The sequence below is a fragment of the Triturus cristatus genome, chromosome 7 (assembly GCF_964204655.1).
Source record: "Triturus cristatus chromosome 7, aTriCri1.1, whole genome shotgun sequence".
Taxonomy (NCBI): Eukaryota; Metazoa; Chordata; class Amphibia; order Caudata; family Salamandridae; genus Triturus; species Triturus cristatus.
Genome location: NC_140590.1, coordinates 139,866,130 through 139,885,656, shown reverse-complemented (window position 1 = coordinate 139,885,656; position 19,527 = coordinate 139,866,130). Strand labels below are relative to the sequence as shown.

The following is a 19,527-nucleotide window of genomic DNA, read 5'->3' as shown; positions in this document are numbered from 1 at the left end:
GCACTGGGGGCACATTTGGTGTCCCTTTGCGTAGACCAGCCCAAACCGGTTCAGGGGCTTCCAGCCCCTGCTCTGGCGTGAAACTGGACAAAGGAAATGGGTGTAGCCACCCCTCTTTCCAAACCCTCCCATAGGTGGGTCCCCAGAGTATGTTCTACCCCCTACCTTAGTATAAGTATGGGATGGGACCCCAGTCCTTAGGACTTTGGATTACCCTGGACGAAGCTCTGAAGCTGAATCCTGGACCTTCGACACTCTGCTCAAGACCAGAGGACTGAAGAAATCTCCCTTGGGGTCAAGGAGTGACTCCCATGCTTGGCAGGCACCAATGATGCAATTTTCCGGTCTCCATTATCAAATCTCCCGCCAAACTTCAAAGTATTTGCAGCCCAGGAAGAGGATTTCCAGACATGTCAGAGGCTGTCCCGAGTCCACAGCAAAGCTGTGACCCGCAGCCCTCGTGAGTAGCATGGAACCGGAACTCCTGGTCACTGTGCATTTCTGTAAGTGCATTGACTTCTCGACGTCTCTTGAAGTCATGCTTGGGCTGACTTGTAGACCCCACCTCGCACACTGAATCCACCGAAGACTGTCAGCCTGGTCATTCCGAGTGACCCATGGGCCGCCATTTTGTGTTTCGTCTCGAGGTCCCTTTGTAATCCCAGGTCCATTGACTGGTGAGTCCCTGAGGGGGTAACTTTGTATTTCCTTGGGCTTCCCTAGTTGCCCCAGATGTGCCCTGACTACCAACCAAGTGGTGAGTCCCACAGACCTTGCTGGTCTGCACCGAAGCATCTTTCTCATTTCTGCGTGGGTTGCGTTGCCAAGGCTTGTCGTGTCCAATCCAGGCACCAACGCTGCAGCACTCGACATCCTTTGTGGGACAGCTCGAATCCAGCTCCTGGTTGTCCTCAACACCTCCTGGTCCTCGTGGCTGAAGAGTCAAGCTTCACCTCTTTCACCTGAAATCCCACGACATCGGTGGGCATCTGCTCATCGCCTTCCTGGTCACTGGCTAGTGACCCAGACTCTGTCCCCTCTGCTTTCAGGTTCTTCTCATCTTCGATCCAGGCTTGGATCTCTTCGGACCCTTGTCATCTTCACGGCAGCAGCACTTCTTCGCCAGCTCCCATTAAAATTGACGACACGACCCAACACCAAAAGACACCTATGCACCCGGCTTCCCTGGGTGCTAGCCCCAGAACTTCCTAAGTCAAAAAGAGTTTGGTCCTGACTCATTTCTAAGTGTGCCTAATCTTTAAAAATCTAACCGCGACTTTCCCCATAGAAGCTAACGGGAGCTCGCGGCTGTGTTCACACACTGCACATGGCCCCGTGGCTCCTCTGTGTCCTACCTTGGGTGGTTCATTGGGGTCCCAGCGATTCTACAGGCTCTAGGCCTTGTGTCTAGTTAAATCGTGGTTCTTATACCACTATTTTAGTATATGGTTTGGCTCGCCCCTAGGGCCTGACGTGTATTTGTGCTATTTTACTGTGATTATTGAAATGTAACTTATGTGTTGTGACCTCTCGTCTCATAAAGAGACTAGGAGGGTGTGTTTAGTAATAAATACATATATTTTATATATACACCTGGTATAGATATGTTTCATTTAGTGACTCAAGAGATTATAGACTGGTTAAACAAGCTGTTTTACATTCCTTCAAGACTTAGTCTGAAGGCTGCTCTCCATAGCTACCACTAGGATAGCTTTCAATAAAGGTTGGGCCCGATTCACAGAATTAACTTAAGACAAAATCCTAAACTTACTACTTTTGGTATTCACAGAATGCGCTTACTACTTTTGGTATTCACAGAATGCACTTACTACTTTTGGTATTCACAGAATGGATTTACGACTACTAACTTTACGTCCGCACTCGGGCCGGAAATTCCAGCCCGGAGGCGGAGCTTCCGGCCCGGAGGCGGGGCTTCCGGCCCGGAGGTGGGGATTCCGGCGGGTGTCGGAGATTTAGCCATGACCGAAATCTCCACCTCCGGGCCGGAAGCTCCGCCTCTGGGCCGGAAGCTCCACCTCCAGGCCCGGAAGCTCCGCCTCCGGGCTGGAATTTCCGGCCTGAGTGCGGACGTAAAGTTAGTAGTCGTAAATCCATTCTATGAATACCAAAAGTAGTAAGTGCATTCTGTGAATACCAGAAGTACTAAGTGCATTCTGTGAATACCAAAAGTACTAAATTTAGGATTTTGTCTTAAGTTATTTCTGTGAATCGGGCCCGTTGTCTTTAACCTATAGCCAATAAGGGGTTGTTTGGACTGATACAGGGTGCCCACTATAACTAGTGGACAGCATATATCAGGCCAACTTCTCACAAATACAAGCAGGGAAGAAGCGGTCCTAGGGAACTTTTTAAGACTAAGCGTGGATATATTCACCAAGTCAAATGAATACAAACAACAACAATATCCAGAGGTCTAAAATTTTGCCTGGCTTACTAAAAGGCGACCATGTGAAGAACGACCAGAACATGTGTCTGGGCATTCCTATTAATAGGACTGATTCCCATCACTCACCGAGGTGACATGCTTCATCATCTGGGTCTCCTCCTAGCGCCACGCTGGTGACGCCAAGGGCTACAACCCTTCAACTATGAAGGGGAGCTCACAGATGCTTTCAAATTAATGGATCCACTAGATGTGAAGAGGTGTTATTTAGGGAGTGATGGACGTAGTGCATGTGAATAAGAAAGTGAATATGAAAGTGATGTCTAAAATGACCACCAGGAGAAAAGTTTTATTGGGTGTCTCCGAGCTTGTAAAGAGCCGAAGGGATACACCCAGACTTACCATGCAGGGCGCGCGCGCTGGGAGAGGGACCTTGGACATAACCTTAGCCCCCAGGAATGGGAGGGTGCGTGCAACCGAGCACGCCATATGGCAACACACGTAGGCCTCACTGAGACACTCACCAAGTTAGTTTATCACTGGTACTACACCCCAGAGTGACTCCACCAAACTGATGCAACGCAGAGCCTTGACTGCTGGCGGGGGTGTGGGAAGAGGGGCACACTGGTCCACCTGCTGTGGGACTGCGAATATTTCTGGACCTACTGGGCACACATTCTAGAAAACATGGACAAACATCTCGACACTGAAATCCCTAGTTTTCCTGCTTATGTCCAGTTAGGGGTGCCAAACTCGCTTACCTACCCCTTGAAATCCAGGCGAGGGAAGCAGATAGCCATAGCACTGGGCACAGCCGTCCAGAACATATTAATTCATTGGAGAACTCCCTTTATTCCTGCACACACATGGTGATATCAACGATTATGACACATGCTAGGTATGGAAAAGATTTCTCTTACCCTGGCTGGGAAAGGCTCCTCCTTTAGCGAGCTATGGCAGCTGTTCCTCTCACTGCTTGCACAAGAATTCCGGGAGCTTTCCTGCCCGAGATACTTACGCCTGCTACGCCTAACGGCACTAGAGCCCTCTGCTTAGGCTGACTAGCCTTTAGGACCGATAGCCCGCTTAGCACAGTGCTATATTGCTGGTATGGACTGGGGGAGGTTGGGGGGTGGCTCTCTCTATATTTCTTTTCTGCTTATTCTTCCATTTCTCTGGGTGGCGGGTGGGATTGTAATTGTTCATTGTTGATTTTGGTAAAAACGATGCACTGATCAGTATTTACGATGGGCCAGTGTGGCCCGGTATATGCGAGCTTGCTTCTTGCAGTGTTCAATAAAAGAATTAAACCATAAGTTAAGCCTGACTGCTAGTGTGCCAAGCTATCAAGGGTTACACGCAGGTCAGTTTAGTGACTTTTTGTGGTTCACCCTGCAATCAATCAATCAATCAATCAATCAATCAATCAATCAGTATACTTATAAAGCGCACTACTCACCCGTTAGGGTCTCAAGGCGCTGGGGAGAGGGGATGCTACTGGTCGAAGAGCCATGTTTTGAGGCGTTTCCTGAAAGTTAGGAGGTCCTGGGTCTGGCGTAGCTGGAGTGGTAGAGAGTTCCAGGTTTTGCCGGTGAGGTGTGAGAAGGATCTTCCTCCGGCGGTGGTGCGGCGGATGCGGGGGATGGTGGCGAGAGCATGGTTGGCAGAGCGGAGATGGCATGTGGGAGCGTGGAAGGAAAGTCTGTCGTTGAGGTAGGCTGGACCGGTGTTGTAGAGAACCTTGTGTGCGTGGGTCAGGAGCTTGAAGGTGATCCTTTTCGGTACGGGTAGCCAGTGTAGGTCTCTGAGGTGGGGGGAGATGTGGTTGCGGCGTGGGACATCAAGGATGAGGCGGGCGGATGCGTTGTAGCTTGGTTTGTAGCTTGGCCGTTGTTCCTGCATATAGGGCGTTGCCGTAATCCAATCTGCTGCTGACCAGGGCATGGGTGACGGTTTTCCTGGTCTCGGCGGGGATCCACTTGAAGATCTTGCGGAGCATGCGGAGAATGTTGTAGCTGGCGGAGGAGATTGCGTTGACCTGCTGAGTCATGCTGAGAGTGGAGTCCAAGATGAAGCCCTGGTTGCGAGCGTGGGTGGTGGGTGAGGGTGCGGTGCCTAGGGAGTTGGGCCACCAGGAGTCGTTCCATGCTGAGGGGTTGGAGCCGAAGATGACGATCTCTGTTTTATCGGTGTTTAGTTTGAGGCGGCTTGATTCCATCCAGTTGGAGATGGCGTGTAGTGCGTTGTGTAGGTTGTTTTTGGCAGTAGTGGGGTCTTTCGTGAGTGAGAAGATCAGCTGGATGTCGTCAGCGTATGATACTATGTTGATGTGGTGTGTCCGAGCGATGTTGGCGAGAGGAGCCATGTAGACATTGAAGAGCGTTGGGCTGAGGGAGGATCCTTGAGGGACGCCACAGATGATCTTGGAGGCCTCAGCCAGGAATGGCGGAAGGCGGACTCTCTGGGTTCTGCCGGTGAGAAATGATGAGATCCAGTTGAGAGCCTTGTCGTGGATTCTGGCGTTGTGGAGTTGTGTTTGGAGGGTGTGATGGCATACCGTGTCGAATGCGGCAGAGAGGTCCAGCAGGATGAGTGCTGTGGTTTCTCCTTTGTCGAGCATGATCCTTATGTCGTCTGTGGAAGCGATGAGTGCGGTCTCGGTGCTGTGATTTTTTTGGAATCCGGATTGGGAGGTGTCGAGCGCCTTGCTGTCTTCTAGGAAGCGGGAGAGCTGGGTGTTGACAACTTTTTTGATGACCTTGGCCGCGAAGGGAAGGAGGGAGATCGTCCGGTAGTTCTTCGGGTCGTCTGGGTCCGCCTTGGGCTTCTTCAGTAGTGCCTTGACGTCTGCGTGTTTCCAGATTTCCAGGAAGGTGGCTGACTCGAAGGAGCTGTTGATGGTGTTGCAGAGGTGGGGAGCGATGATGTTGCTAGCTTTATTGAAAATGTGGTGAGGGCAGGGGTCCGATGGGGATCCGGAATGGATGGAGGCCATGGTGTGAGTGACGTCTTCTTCATTGACGAGGGTCCAAGTGTGGAGGAGCTGGTGTTGTTCGGGGCGTCAGGTTCGTGGGTGTCTGCGGTCTGTTTGGGGCTGAAGCTGTTGTGAATTTCTTCTATCTTGCGGCAGAAGTGGGTGGCGAGGGAGTTGCAGAGCTTTTGTGATGGAGGGGTTCGTCGTAGCAGGTCATGGGGGTTGAGAGTTCTTTGACGATGCCGAAGAGTTCTTTACTGTTGTGGGCGTTGTTGTCTAGGCGGTTTTTGAAGTGGGTTCTTTTGGCGCTGCGGATCAGTTGGTGATGCTTGCGGATGGACTCTTTGAGTGCGATGTGGTTGGGTTCGGTAGGATCCATGCGCCAGGCCTTCTCTCTTTTGCGGTGTTCTCGTTTGGAGTTCTGTAGATCAGGGGTGAACCAGCTGGCCTTGGCGCTGTAAATACAAAATGCGAAGTGGGTCGCACACCGCTCGTCATACTAGCAAATAGCCCCATAGGATTCTGGAGAATGTAGTGACAGCGGCGGGTACACCTATGCCACGAGTAAAAAGTTTAAAATGCCATCCCTGGACACGTGTTTCGAGGTAATTGCCTCTCGTCAGCAGGGAGCAGGTACGTATGCGGGGTGCTGTAGACTGCCAAAAATTATCAGGTATAGTACCTCTCACGGCGCGCGGGTGCGGGATCCGGGCTCGTCAACCCATAGCTCAGGGAGCTTTAAATACAAAATGCGAAGTGGGTCTCACACCGCTCGTCATACTAGCAATTAGCCCCATAGGATTCTGGAGAATGTAGTGACAGCGGCGGGTACACCTATGCCACGAGTAAAAAGTTTAAAATGCCATCCCTGGACACGTGTTTCGAGGTAATTGCCTCTCGTCAGCAGGGAGCAGGTACGTATGCGGGGTGCTGTAGACTGCCAAAAATTATCAGGTATAGTACCTCTCACGGCGCGCGGGTGCAGGATCCGGGCTCGTCAACCCATAGCTCAGGGAGCTTTAAATACAAAATGCGAAGTGGGTCGCACACCGCTCGTCATACTAGCAAATAGCCCCATAGGATTCTGGAGAATGTAGTGACAGCGGTGGGTACACCTATGCCACAAGTAAAAAGTTTAAAATGCCATCCCTGGACACGTGTTTCGAGGTAATTGCCTCTCGTCAGCAGGGAGCAGGTACATATGCGGGGTGCTGTAGACTGCCAAAAATTATCAGGTATAGTACCTCTCACGGCGCGCGGGTGCGGGATCCGGGCTCGTCAACCCATAGCTCAGGGAGCTTTAAATACAAAATGCGAAGTGGGTCGCACACCGCTCGTCATACTAGCAAATAGCCCCATAGGATTCTGGAGAATGTAGTGACAGCGGCGGGTACACCTATGCCACGAGTAAAAAGTTTAAAATGCCATCCCTGGACACGTGTTTCGAGGTAATTGCCTCTCGTCAGCAGGGAGCAGGTACGTATGCGGGGTGCTGTAGACTGCCAAAAATTATCAGGTATAGTACCTCTCACGGTGCGCGGGTGCGGGATCCGGGCTCGTCAACCCATAGCTCAGGGAGCTTTAAATACAAAATGCGAAGTGGGTCGCACACCGCTCGTCATACTAGCAAATAGCCCCATAGGATTCTGGAGAATGTAGTGACAGCGGCGGGTACACCTATGCCACGAGTAAAAAGTTTAAAATGCCATCCCTGGACACGTGTTTCGAGGTAATTGCCTCTCGTCAGCAGGGAGCAGGTACGTATGCGGGGTGCTGTAGACTGCCAAAAATTATCAGGTATAGTACCTCTCACGGCGCGCGGGTGCGGGATCCGGGCTCGTCAACCCATAGCTCAGGGAGCTTTAAATACAAAATGCGAAGTGGGTCGCACACCGCTCGTCATACTAGCAAATAGCCCCATAGGATTCTGGAGAATGTAGTGACAGCGGCGGGTACACCTATGCCACGAGTAAAAAGTTTAAAATGCCATCCCTGGACACGTGTTTCGAGGTAATTGCCTCTCGTCAGCAGGGAGCAGGTACGTATGCGGGGTGCTGTAGACTGCCAAAAATTATCAGGTATAGTACCTCTCACGGCGCGCGGGTGCGGGATCCGGGCTCGTCAACCCATAGCTCAGGGAGCTTTAAATACAAAATGCGAAGATGGTCGCACACCGCTCGTCATACTAGCAAATAGCCCCATAGGATTCTGGAGAATGTAGTGACAGCAGCGGGTACACCTATGCCACGAGTAAAAAGTTTAAAATGCCATCCTGGTTGTATTTTAAAAAAGCTCCCTCGAGTTATCGGCTGACGAGTCAGGATCCCGCACCCGCGCGCCGTGAAAGGTATTTAACCTTATATATTTGGCAGTCTACTTGGCACCCCGCATACAGACCTGCTCCCTGCTGACGAGAGGCAACTACCTCGAAACACGTGTCCAGGGATGGCATTTTAATTTTTACACTCGTAGCATAGGTGTACTCGCCGCTGCTACTTCATTCTCCAGAATCCTATGGGGCTACTTGCTAGTATGACGAGCGGTGTGTGACCCACTTGGTTGTATTTTAAAAAAGCTCCCTCGAGCTATTGGCTGACGAGTCAGGATCCCGCACCCGCGCGCCGTGAAAGGTATTTAACCTTATATATTTGGCAGTCTACTTGGCACCCCGCATACAGACCTGCTCCCTGCTGACGAGAGGCAACTACCTCGAAACACGTGTCCAGGGATGGCATTTTATTTTTACACTCGTAGCATAGGTGTACTCGCTGCTGCTACTTCATTCTCCAGAATCCTATGGGGCTACTTGCTAGTATGACGAGCGGTGTGCGACCCACTTGGTTGTATTTTAAAAAAGCTCCCTCGAGCTATTGGCTGACGAGTCAGGATCCCGCACCCGCGCGCCGTGAAAGGTATTTAACCTTATATATTTGGCAGTCTACTTGGCACCCCGCATACAGACCTGCTCCCTGCTGACGAGAGGCAACTACCTCGAAACACGTGTCCAGGGATGGCATTTTATTTTTACACTCGTAGCATAGGTGTACTTGCCGCTGCTATTTCATTCTCCAGAATCCTATGGGGCTACTTGCTAGTATGACGAGCGGTGTGCGACCCACTTGGTTGTATTTTAAAAAAGCTCCCTCGAGCTATTGGCTGACGAGTCAGGATCCCACACCCGCGCGCCGTGAAAGGTATTTAACCTTATATATTTGGCAGTCTACTTGGCACCCCGCATACAGACCTGCTCCCTCCTGACGAGAGGCAACTACCTCGAAACACGTGTCCAGGGATGGCATTTTATTTTTACACTCGTAGCATAGGTGTACTCGCCGCTGCTACTTCATTCTCCAGAATCCTATGGGGCTACTTGCTAGTATGACGAGCAGTGTGCGACCCACTTGGTTGTATTTTAAAAAAGCTCCCTCGAGCTATTGGCTGACGAGTCAGGATCCCGCACCCGCGCGCCGTGAAAGGTATTTAACCTTATATATTTGGCAGTCTACTTGGCACCCCGCATACAGACCTGCTCCCTGCTGACGAGAGGCAACTACCTCGAAACACGTGTCCAGGGATGGCATTTTATTTTTACACTCGTAGCATAGGTGTACTCGCCGCTGCTACTTCATTCTCCAGAATCCTATGGGGCTACTTGCTAGTATGACAAGCGGTGTGCGACCCACTTGGTTGGCCTTGGCGCTGTGCAGGGGATTGTGGCAGCCCACTTTCTCACACCTCGCGCTGCTGCAGAAACAATTTGTCAGTCACACTTCAGACTGTTGCTCACCTTATCAATGTGAATTAGTCCAGGCCAACAGTCTGAAATACACAGACCTAAGTAAATAGCCTGGGGCACACAGTGACACAGCAAGCTGCCGAAACATGCTCAGGCTGCTTTTGTTATTAAATCCTGCAGCTCCCCATCGCACATGAAGTAGGAGGAGGCTGTAATGCTTGACTAATGCATTTTAGTGTGGTGATGTGAACACCAGCACTAATATGCATTATTCTAACCCCTGATGTGTTGTACTTGGCAAGGCTGTTGCTGTGAGGGTTATAAAAAAATCTGTTTTGCTAGTACCAGGCCAGACTCTTGGGGCATGTCACTTATATAAAACAGCAGCTTCACTCACTTATAATGACAAAAAGCGCAGTAAGGCCCAGATAGCCTGTTGTGGATCCAAAGGAGCCTTCTGTTGTTTTTCGGGTCATTATTGGTCATTGTTCCTCGTGACAGCTCCAGTCTCTGGAATGGATTCATGTATTTTACTTCACCCTGCCTCCCAGATGCCTGACCCCATCTTCCCCTCTGTGGTATGCATTTGTTGACAGATTGAGGGGACACCCCCAGGGAGACTGAGCAATTATATGGCTCTCTCTGGGCCCCCAGGCTCCGGACATAATATTTTGATTTGTTTCTGGCATCATGCGTGCAGGTGGGGGGAGACTCCCTTGTCAGTGGTTCAGCTAAGGAAATTACCCTCTGTTGGGACGGACACGACACAAGCAGTCCTAGCCAACTCCAAGCACTGCAGTGGATGACCGGTGGCTGCAGGACGTCCAAGGAAGCCGATTATGGCCCCCTGGTAATCATTACTGGCAGGTACAATTAGCACTGCAATGTTGCAGCCGGTGACCCTTTTGCCCAGCTCCGGCTGAAGAAAACACTCACAAGCTGAGCTGCCTCAGCTTGGCAAGCACGTGGGGACACACTTCTGGGCACAGTCAGGTGAGTCCAGCACTGACATTAGAAAAATGAAATCTTCTTTTCATCTTTTTTACTGAAATCTGGGAAAGCATTTGTTCCCTAAATCTCGGAGTCAATTGTACAGTATAGATACATTATGTCTTGTCATGCTAAGCATGTACCTTCACAGACCTCCTTTCAGTGGTAGTGTGAGAAATTGGGTTTTTGGTTGACTGGGGTGTGAGCCCTGGTCAAGCAACAGCCACAATCCCTTGTAGGGTGGACCACAAAGAGTCAATAAATTACCCTGTGCTTAACCCTGTGTAGCTTGGCATGAAAAGTAGTCAGGTTGCACTTCAAGGGAAAGTGTAAAGTATCTATGCAACACACAAATAGTAATAAACTGAAAATATGACATTAGAAAAATTCCAAACCAATTTAGAAAACTAGAGTACATTTTAATACATTTTTTGACACCAAAACCAAAATTATTCAATCAGTAGAATCGAAAACCAAAAAGATTCAATCAGTAGATTCGGAACTATGAATTTCCAAAGAATAAACTGGAAAATAGCGCCTAATAGATAGAAGCACCAACCGCAGACACCTGGTCGCACTAGACCGGGCCAAAGTCAAAAGTTAAGGCCGACCGCGATGGAGCTTGGGTCGGATACAAGAAGTGGGTTGAGCAACGGTTACTTCGAAGGTAGAAACTTTTTGAAGAAATAGTTTCTGAGAAGGTAGAAGTGTAGCGGGGCAAGCTTGCAGAATTGTCCAAGGAAGGAATGTCATTGTCGGATAGCTGTGGACTGAAGTTGGTATGAAGATTTTTACCTTCGGACATAGCCGTCGAGATGGAAGTCGAAAATCTCCAGTGGGACCAAGCAGAAGGCTGTAGGTGAAGACAGTTGCACAAGGTCGAATACTCATTTTGTGAAGGAACACAAATGGATTTGCTGCTGCGGAGAAGAACTGCTACTTTTCCATGACAGGCTAATCATTTTAACACCATGATAAAACATATTCCCTAACCCAACACACCAACTGTAATAGCTGTAACATAATTTACGCTATAAGATGCCCATGTGGGAAAATTTATGTGGGCCAGACTAGCCAAAAGGTGAAAACAAGGATCCTCCAGCATCCCAGCAGGATCCGTTGCAAGGTACAGGGTGCTCCCGTAGTTGACCATTTTTCAACAAGTGGCCACACTGCAGATGATCTAGAACGGTGGGCACTAGAGAAAATCACCCTACACCCTAGGGGTGGCAATATACTCTCAACCCTAAGTCTAAAAGAGTGTAGGTGGATCCATACCCTTGACACGGTAAACCGGGGTTTAAACGAACAGGAGGAGACATATAGACAGATGGTTAGACTCTAGCTCACCTAATGATCCTAGATCTGCCCCTTCAGTCCCCTGTGAACATGTGAAGTACAATGTACGAATTACAAGATCACCTTCGTCTCAGAAATGTACATATAGTCGGTCTTTAACCCACCCATGTGTGTAAATATGTAGAAACAAATTTGATGTATAAGCGATGTAAGCCTCCATCTTTTCGTTCAATCTGAAATGTTTATAGTTTACATTAATATAAGGGTTGACATAGGTATAAACTGTATAAGCTGCTCTGCATTACTTAATAGTGGAATATATCACTGTCTGTAAGTTTATATGTAGTTGGTCCCCAGATAACCCATGGATCTAGATGTCTAAATCATTTTTATGTTCATGGCATGGAAACAACAGTTTTTATTGTTTACATTAATATAAGGACAATGGCTGTATATGCTGGCTCACACAATTGCTTATTATCATAAGAAAACTCATGTGCATGCTTAGCCATTATGGGTACTGCACGTTGTTTAATAGCACATTGCCACATCATTATGGCTCACATTTTAAAAAAATTTACGTTAATATAAGGGTTGACATAGGTATACACTGTATAAGCTGCTCTGCATTACGTAATTGTGGAATATATCACTGTTTGTATGTCTATATGTAGTTGGTCCCCAGATAACCCATGGATGTAAATGTCTAAACCTTTTTCAGTTCATGGAGTGGAAACAAGAGTTTATTATTGTTTATATTAATATAAGGACAATGGCTTTTTATATGCTGCCTCACAAAATTCATGCGCATGCTTAGCCATTATGGGTACTGCACATTGCCGCATCATTATGGCTTACAATGAATAGCACATTGCCGCATCATTATGGCTTACAATGGGGGCTTGGGGGTGGCATTCGAAGAATGTCCTCCCCCGGGCAGCTTCGGGCGCTTGGAATCGCCCAGGGCCGAGCGCGTTCAAAACGCTGCGTTCTAATTATTGGCAGTTGGTGGTCCAGGAGCAGGTAGGCATTATTGGGGCTCTGGTAGGCTGTTAATTAGCCTTTTACGATGGCTGAAGCTGCGGAGAGAGTCAGGGAAGCTCTTAGAACATTGTGCCAGGCAGGGAGGGAGCATTTATTGGCCCCTGGAGTCCTGAATCAGGCTTGGACTGGGTTAACCCTTAGGAAGAGGGCTTCCTCTGAGGGTGTATCTGCTGCAGTTATTGCTGCACATTATCGGACAGCTCCCCTGATGTTTTTCCAGTAGAGAATTCAAAGTCTTTGAAGAAATTAACTAGGGAGGCTCCCCTTTTTACCTCTTTTCAGCAGTCAGCTCCTACTGTTGTGGTGAAAATCAGGGGGAGGGCTCGCACACGCTCAGTGAGGGGTAGAGGGGCAAGGTAACCTGCTTTTCTTAAAGGGATATCCAAGGTTTCTGAAGTTGTGGAAACTGTTAGTAATGAAGAATTGGCGCCATCTAGTGGTGAAGCACAGTTTTGTGATTCTGGCAATGGGGAAAACATGTTTTCTGGTAAATCGCTTGTAAAACGCGATATTCCTATTTTTAATAAGAAAATGTTATATTCAACCGTTGGTAATTCTGTTTCTGGTGACCGGTTCCTTACTCCTGTTATGTTTTCAGATACCATTAATTTGTCAGCGCAGCCATTGAGCAAGTTTCATGCGTCTTGCTCACCTTTTTCCACGCAAGAAAAAGCTGTCAAAGAGATTTTTCCAAATTCATTACCTGATTATAGGCTTCCACAATTTAAAAAAGCAGTGAACTGGAGGGTTTTCGATGGTGGTGTTGGGGATGGGGCTAGGCCTTCAGGTAGTAGTGTCGCGCAGAGCTATTATGACAATGTCGATAACGAATTATCGGACCTGGAGGAGGGTGAAATCCCCCATCAGGAGAACCTTTCTAATGACTGTTTTCCTTCCAAACAGGGGGGGCTTGTTATTCAGTTTTCTCGAGCTGATCTTTTACAGACACAAGAATCCGAGAGGAACTGGAAGCGGCTAGAGCGTTTTTCCAAGGCCTCGGAAGGAATCCAGACGAGGAAGCGTGCAGCTTTGGACAAGCCCCTTCAAACAGGTGGGCAAGTTGGTGATGCTTGTTCTTTATCTAATGTTAAAAAACGTAGGGAAGTAGAAGTTTCTGAGTCAGTCAAAGGTGATAAGGTCTGTTGTCATTGTAAATTTGCGAGTTCACAGGGACAGGTATCCCCTAGAACAGATACAGTTGCAGCTAAGGTACCTGTTTCAAATTCGCAAGAAGAAAAGGATACCAAAGACAAAGGTACAGGTTTAAAGAGGTTGCCTTATATGGGGTTGTCCATGCCCCTGGGGGTCACATTTAACTAAACATACTAAAGAAAAGATGTGGAGCGGGGAGTTTGTAGATGTTTTTAAACTTCTACATCGGGAGCTTCTATCTAAAGAGGGTTCGAAGGAGGAGGCATGGGAGCTAGCGAGAAGACCCAGGGTTCCCACTAATATTGATTCCTGGACCTCTGCCCTTTTGATTTTTGCAAGCGTTTACTGTGAAAAGTTTCCGGACCGTTCAGTCTCTCTTTTAAAATATTTGGATACTATTAGAAAGGCACATGCAGAATTTGGGGGCTTCGCATGGTTACACTATGATGAAGAGTTTCGAGCTCGTTTAGTGTTAATTCCAGAAAAACCCTGGGGTGAGGTAGATAATGAGTTGTGGGTCCAGTGGATGTATCCCCAAAGGCCTCCTCCTGCATTACATACAGCAAGCGGTTTGGCTATTACCCCACGGCCCTTTCTTAATAGACCCACTCTGGGAGGGGTGGGGTCATGGGCTAAGAGCGCAGCTTTCACCACGGGGGCGTGCTGGAATTTCAACAGGGGTTTCTGTCAAAAGTATCCATGCAAATATAGGCACGAATGTTCAAAGTGCGGCGGTAAGCATGCCGTGTTGCAATGTTTTAGTGAACAAAACTCCAGCTTCTATACAGGTCAGGGCAGAGGGAGAGGCGTCCCTGTCCAGCCTCCTTTCAAAGGCGGTTACGCCAATTGACATTCTCAACTTATGTAAGTGGCTAAAATTTTACCCTCTCAGGGAGAAAGCTTTAAAGTTAGAGTGGGGGTTTAAGGAAGGTTTCAAACTCGGTTATCAAGGTCCTAGGCAACGTAGGTTTGCGCAAAATTTAAAATCTGAAAAGCAGTTTCCTCAAGTTATTGCTAACAAATTAGACTCTGAAATTGCTGAAGGTAGGATAGCCGGCCCCTTCTTTTCCTGGCCCCTTTCCAATCCTTTTGTTTCTCCTTTAGGGGTGGTTCCCAAGAAAACGGAGGTAGAATTCCGTATGATTCAACATTTGTCTTGGCCTCAAGGACTGTCAGTAAATGATTTTATAGCTAAAGAGGATACTGTAGAGCAGTTTTATTCTGTGAACGTAGCTCTGGATTTAGTTGAAAAGGCCGGCTCAGGAGCGGAGTTGGCAAAGTGTGATATTAAGTCAGCTTTCAGATTGCTTCCAGTGCATCCTCAAGATTTTGAGTTGCTAGGTATTCATTTTCAAGGTCAATTCTTTGTTGACAAAGTGTTACCTATGGGCTGTGCAGTTTCCTGCCAACTTTTTGAAGATTTCAGTTCCTTCCTACAATGGCTTTTTTCATTCAGGTCTGGCTACATGCAAGTGTCGCATTATTTGGATGATTTTCTTTTTGTGGGGGAAAAGGGCTCTCGTTCATGTGGCAAGGCCCTCCAATTTTTCCAATCGGCAATGCAGGAATTAGGTGTTCCTTTGACAGCAGAAAAAACAGAGGGACCAGAGACTTGTCTAATATTTCTAGGCATAGAAATTGATACTGAAAAGATGGAAGCTAGGTTACCACAGGACAAGGTGCGAGAAATTGTACAGTTACTCAGTTATGCTAAGGCGGCGCAAAAACTGACTCTATTTGAGATGCAACGGTTGTTGGGTCATTTGAATTTTGCCTGCAGAGTAGTAAAAGCCGGGAGATCATTCTGTAGGAGGTTGGGTTTTGGTATGGCGGGTGTGTCATTACCTCATCATAGGGTCAGAGTATCTCTTCACATGAGAGCAGACTTTGAGGTCTGGTTAATTTTCCTGGACAGTTTAAATGGTGTTCCTATTAGGTCCATGGACGACCAATTTTTATGGTCTATACAGATATTTTCCGATGCTTCGGGATCTAACGGTTTTGGACTTTTCTGGGATGGCAAATGGTGTGCTGTACAGTGGCCTCCGCACTGGATTAGTGAGAAGCGCAGAATCGTGTTTTTTGAATTGTTTCCCTTGATAGTAGCACTGTCAGTTTGGGGTAAATAAATTTCTAGCTCACAAATCTGTTCTCTTTCATGTCGATAACAGGACAGTGGTCGATCTGGTCAGCGGTCAGAAAGCAAGGGACAAACGCCTGCTTCAGTTATTGCAGAAGTTCATGCTGAGTTGCTTGTTGTTGAATATAACTTTTAGAGTGAAGCATATTCCTGGAATGGACAATACTATAGCTGATGCGTTATCTCGTTCCCAGTGGCGGAGATTCCGTAGTTTGGCACCCACAGCGGATGCAGAAAAGACTCCAATTCCTCAGGAGCTATGGCTGCTGGCGGACTGACGATTAGGATGTTGGTGGAACAATCTCTGGCTATCAGCACACGCTTAGCATACAGGAGGGCATGGGCGGAATTTCCACAGTCAGGTGCGGCTTGTCATAACAATGATCATACAGGCCTTTTGCTACGCAATGATGACATTCTCCGTTTTGTGTTGAGGAACATTGATAAGGGCATTACAGCTGCTACCATTGCAGGGAAGCTATCAGGAATATCCTTTTACGGAAAATGTTTTTGGGGTTATGACCCGTCTTTGGGAGAGTTGGGTAGAAGGATTTTGTCAGGATGGTCCAAGGTTAAGAAACGTGGTACAGTACAGCGCAAGCCTATATCTCTAAATTTATTGGGAAGGATTATAACAACGTTGCCTACACTTTGCTTTTCCAAGTTTGAAGCGGCGCTCTTTATACTTTGCATGTTATGGCTATTTTTTGGTGCCTTTAGAGCATCTGAACTTTTGGGTAAACCTTTTATTCAGGGTCTCAGATATTCAAATGTCTCTATGTTCGCAGATTCACTGAAAATTTATTTAGAATCATCCAAAACAGATCAAAGAGGAAAGGGGGCTACTGTGATATTGTGGAAACTTAGCGGTCCGCTCTGCCCATGGTTTGCCTGGTTAAAATTTCAAGAATTTCCTCATTATCCTAACAGCAGCTGAATTTTTCAACACCAGGATGGCTCTCAGCTGACTGCTTCTCAGCTTTTGGCCGTACTGAGGAAATCTTTGTTGTCATTAGGGTTAAACCCGTTTGACTTTGGTACGCATTCATTTCGTATAGGAGCTGCTTCAGAGGCTGCCAGAAGGGGCTTCTCTTTACAACAGCTGCGTAGGCTAGGCCGTTGGTCATCTAATTGTTGTTTGAAATATGTTAGAGATTTTGATGAATGTTAAACATCCATTTCGCTGTTGCTAATATGTATCTCTTTCTAGGTCACCACTTACCTTCATCAACCTCCATGGCGAATGTGTGGATTGTAGGACACTCTTTCGTCAGATGGGCAGCCAAACAAGCAGACAGGAGCCACTATGGTGTAAATTTAGGCTTTAGTTTTGAAGATACGGACATTTTATGGTTTGGTAAGAGGGGAATGAAATGGGGTCAACTGTTGCCCAGTTTAAATGAGTTGGCTTCTTCAAAGCCGCTACCTAAGGTGTTATTAATTCATTTGGGCGAAAACGATTTAGTACAGTTGTCTGGCCTGGGACTCCTTTTGGAGGTGAAAGCTGATTTAGCCAAGATAGTGCTTTCATGGCCTAATACAAAAATTGTTTTTACTGCACTGGTGCCAAGGAGGGTTTGGAGAGGCGCTGAGAAGTTTTCTGCCATCGACAGGGCTCGGCGTAAATTTAACAGGGAACTACGCCAGTTTTGTCTCATCAATGACATTTCTTGGTTGGCACATGAGGACATCAGTAAAGATGACTTTCAATTTTTCAGAGCGGATGGCGTACATCTAACGTTCATTGCAAATGAATTGTACATTGTATATATTAAAGATAAATTATCTTATATTTTGGGATTGCATCCATGGGGTTGAAGGTTTGCAGAAGCGGCTTTCCTTCTTGTTGGGGGATTTATTTCATATTAAACAATTTCTGGTTATTCTTGCAATGGTGATGTTTATCATTTGGGGAATGCGTTTAGCACAATATCTGATTCAAAAATTTTTTTTTAAAAAGGGGAACGGTGGGGTGGGACAGGAAAAACACCTTTGCAGGGTTTTTTCCTGGTGGCAGATTGGGACGGGATTGAGGCAGGTAGGAAGGGTTGGGTCAGGCAGAATAGTTTAGGACAGAAGGGAAACAGAGATAAGGGGCTGGGGTAGAGGTTCCAGGTGGGGGAGAATTGGGGATCTATGTGGGGGAAAACTTCATGAGGAAAATCTCTTGGGGGATCGATATGGGGGAAATTTCATTGGGGGATCGATATGGGGGAAATTTTATTTGGGGGATCAATATGGGGGAAATTTTATTGGGGGATCGGTTTGGGGATTTTTCTTGGGGGATCATTGAGGGGTGGCAGGGGCGGGGTAATTTTGCATTGAAAGTCTTTGTTTGGCATTATGATTATTTTGGTATGTTGCTAAATAAAAGCGACCTTTTAAGCCCCATCGGCCTGCGATGTGATTCATTGCCCGATACCTACGATATTACATAAAGAATTATGGCACCTTCATGAACTTATGTGCTAGACTAATAGCATACAGTGCACTGTGAATACCAGAACGCATGCCCATGTTAGTACTAGACAAACTTTCACAGCCACGCGTTGTTAAATGGTCCCCGAGTCATTTGACACGATTGAATACACCGAGTCAGTCAGATAATGATAATGAGCTTCCTGGGACAGCTCAATGGAGCTGCTGCACCTCGACGTGCACGCGGCGGAATGCAGCTGGGGATGACGTAAGCATACAGTGAAGAGCTGTCTGCTTTCACCGCGGCCGCACCCAAATGTACAGAAGCTGACAGACGGATGCACGATGCTCCTTTGAAGGGGAGAGCCCAGACCAAATGCGCACGCAATTAATAATGCCCGCACATTACCCCTGTGTTCTGAAATAGTTTTCTTACTTCCACAGTAAGACGACCTTCATTGTCGACTTTGATCATTACGTGAGGGCTCTAACACGAGACTCCAACCGGCTGGTGGATGTCAGACGTGTTCTTGTAAAAAAGTACGCTTTAGTTCCATGGCTGTTTCTGAAGGATTTTGTCTTTCATTAAACCGCTTGACACCAATACATAGCTCATTTACATTTTAGACCCCACTGGTTGACGGAGATCTTCTGAACAAACGATCACTCCCATACAAAAAGGTATGTTTCTCCTCAACTTAGCTCAACATTAAAAAATTTTTTTTAAACATTCTACATGTGAAACTGATGTGCTTTCCCTGCATGTATCTTTCAGAGGCTTCCTGATTAACAGAATGGAACCCCAAAATGTGAATATTTAGTGGAGTACATGATTGGATTTGATCAACGCCTTATCCTTTCTGGTAAGGGTTTACACCAGATGCTTCTACCGAGCAACTTGGTTATTTTAAATGGAAGTTATATTTTGACTAAAAGAAGTGCCCCTCCCATTTGCAGATTTAATTGACTGAAGTTTCTGCTTTGGTAAGCTATACTCCGGCTACTAATTGCTTGCATTAATTCATATTTGATAGAACACACCTGATCATTTCCTCTTAAATTAATTTTATAGGCTGTCCACTCACCCCCCCTTCCACAGTCCTGAGGAAACCCATTCTGACGAACACACCAAATCTGCGCTGTTTCCAGGGTCGAAAATTCGACATTTATCATTACATATATATCCACACAGTTCTCTTGACCATAAATTGATTCGTGAATGGGTCTTGCATTACATGTGAAAAATTAAGACAAAACAAAAATTCAAAAAATACTCTTTTTATCTTTATGTCACTTACATTTGTCATGTATATAGTGTACCGTTTCTTTCACTATTCATTGTATGTCACTTTACCACCTTAGTCACTTGT

At 47.0% G+C, this 19,527-nt stretch overlaps 2 long non-coding RNA genes across 2 annotated transcripts in view; both read left to right on the top strand.

Moving 5' to 3' along the window:
- The window catches only part of LOC146809050 (uncharacterized), a 213,697-nt gene extending 196,035 nt beyond the window's left edge, over window positions 1-17,662 (top strand). The window contains exons 3-4 of the long non-coding RNA XR_014966313.1: window positions 13,351-13,498; window positions 16,950-17,662. This is a non-coding gene — a long non-coding RNA (uncharacterized LOC146809050). The remainder of the gene's footprint in view (window positions 1-13,350; window positions 13,499-16,949) is intronic.
- A 1,283-nt stretch (window positions 17,663-18,945) lies between these two features.
- The window catches only part of LOC146809049 (uncharacterized), a 106,191-nt gene continuing 105,609 nt past the window's right edge, over window positions 18,946-19,527 (top strand). Inside the window, exon 1 of the long non-coding RNA XR_014965519.1 lies at window positions 18,946-19,020. This is a non-coding gene — a long non-coding RNA (uncharacterized LOC146809049). The remainder of the gene's footprint in view (window positions 19,021-19,527) is intronic.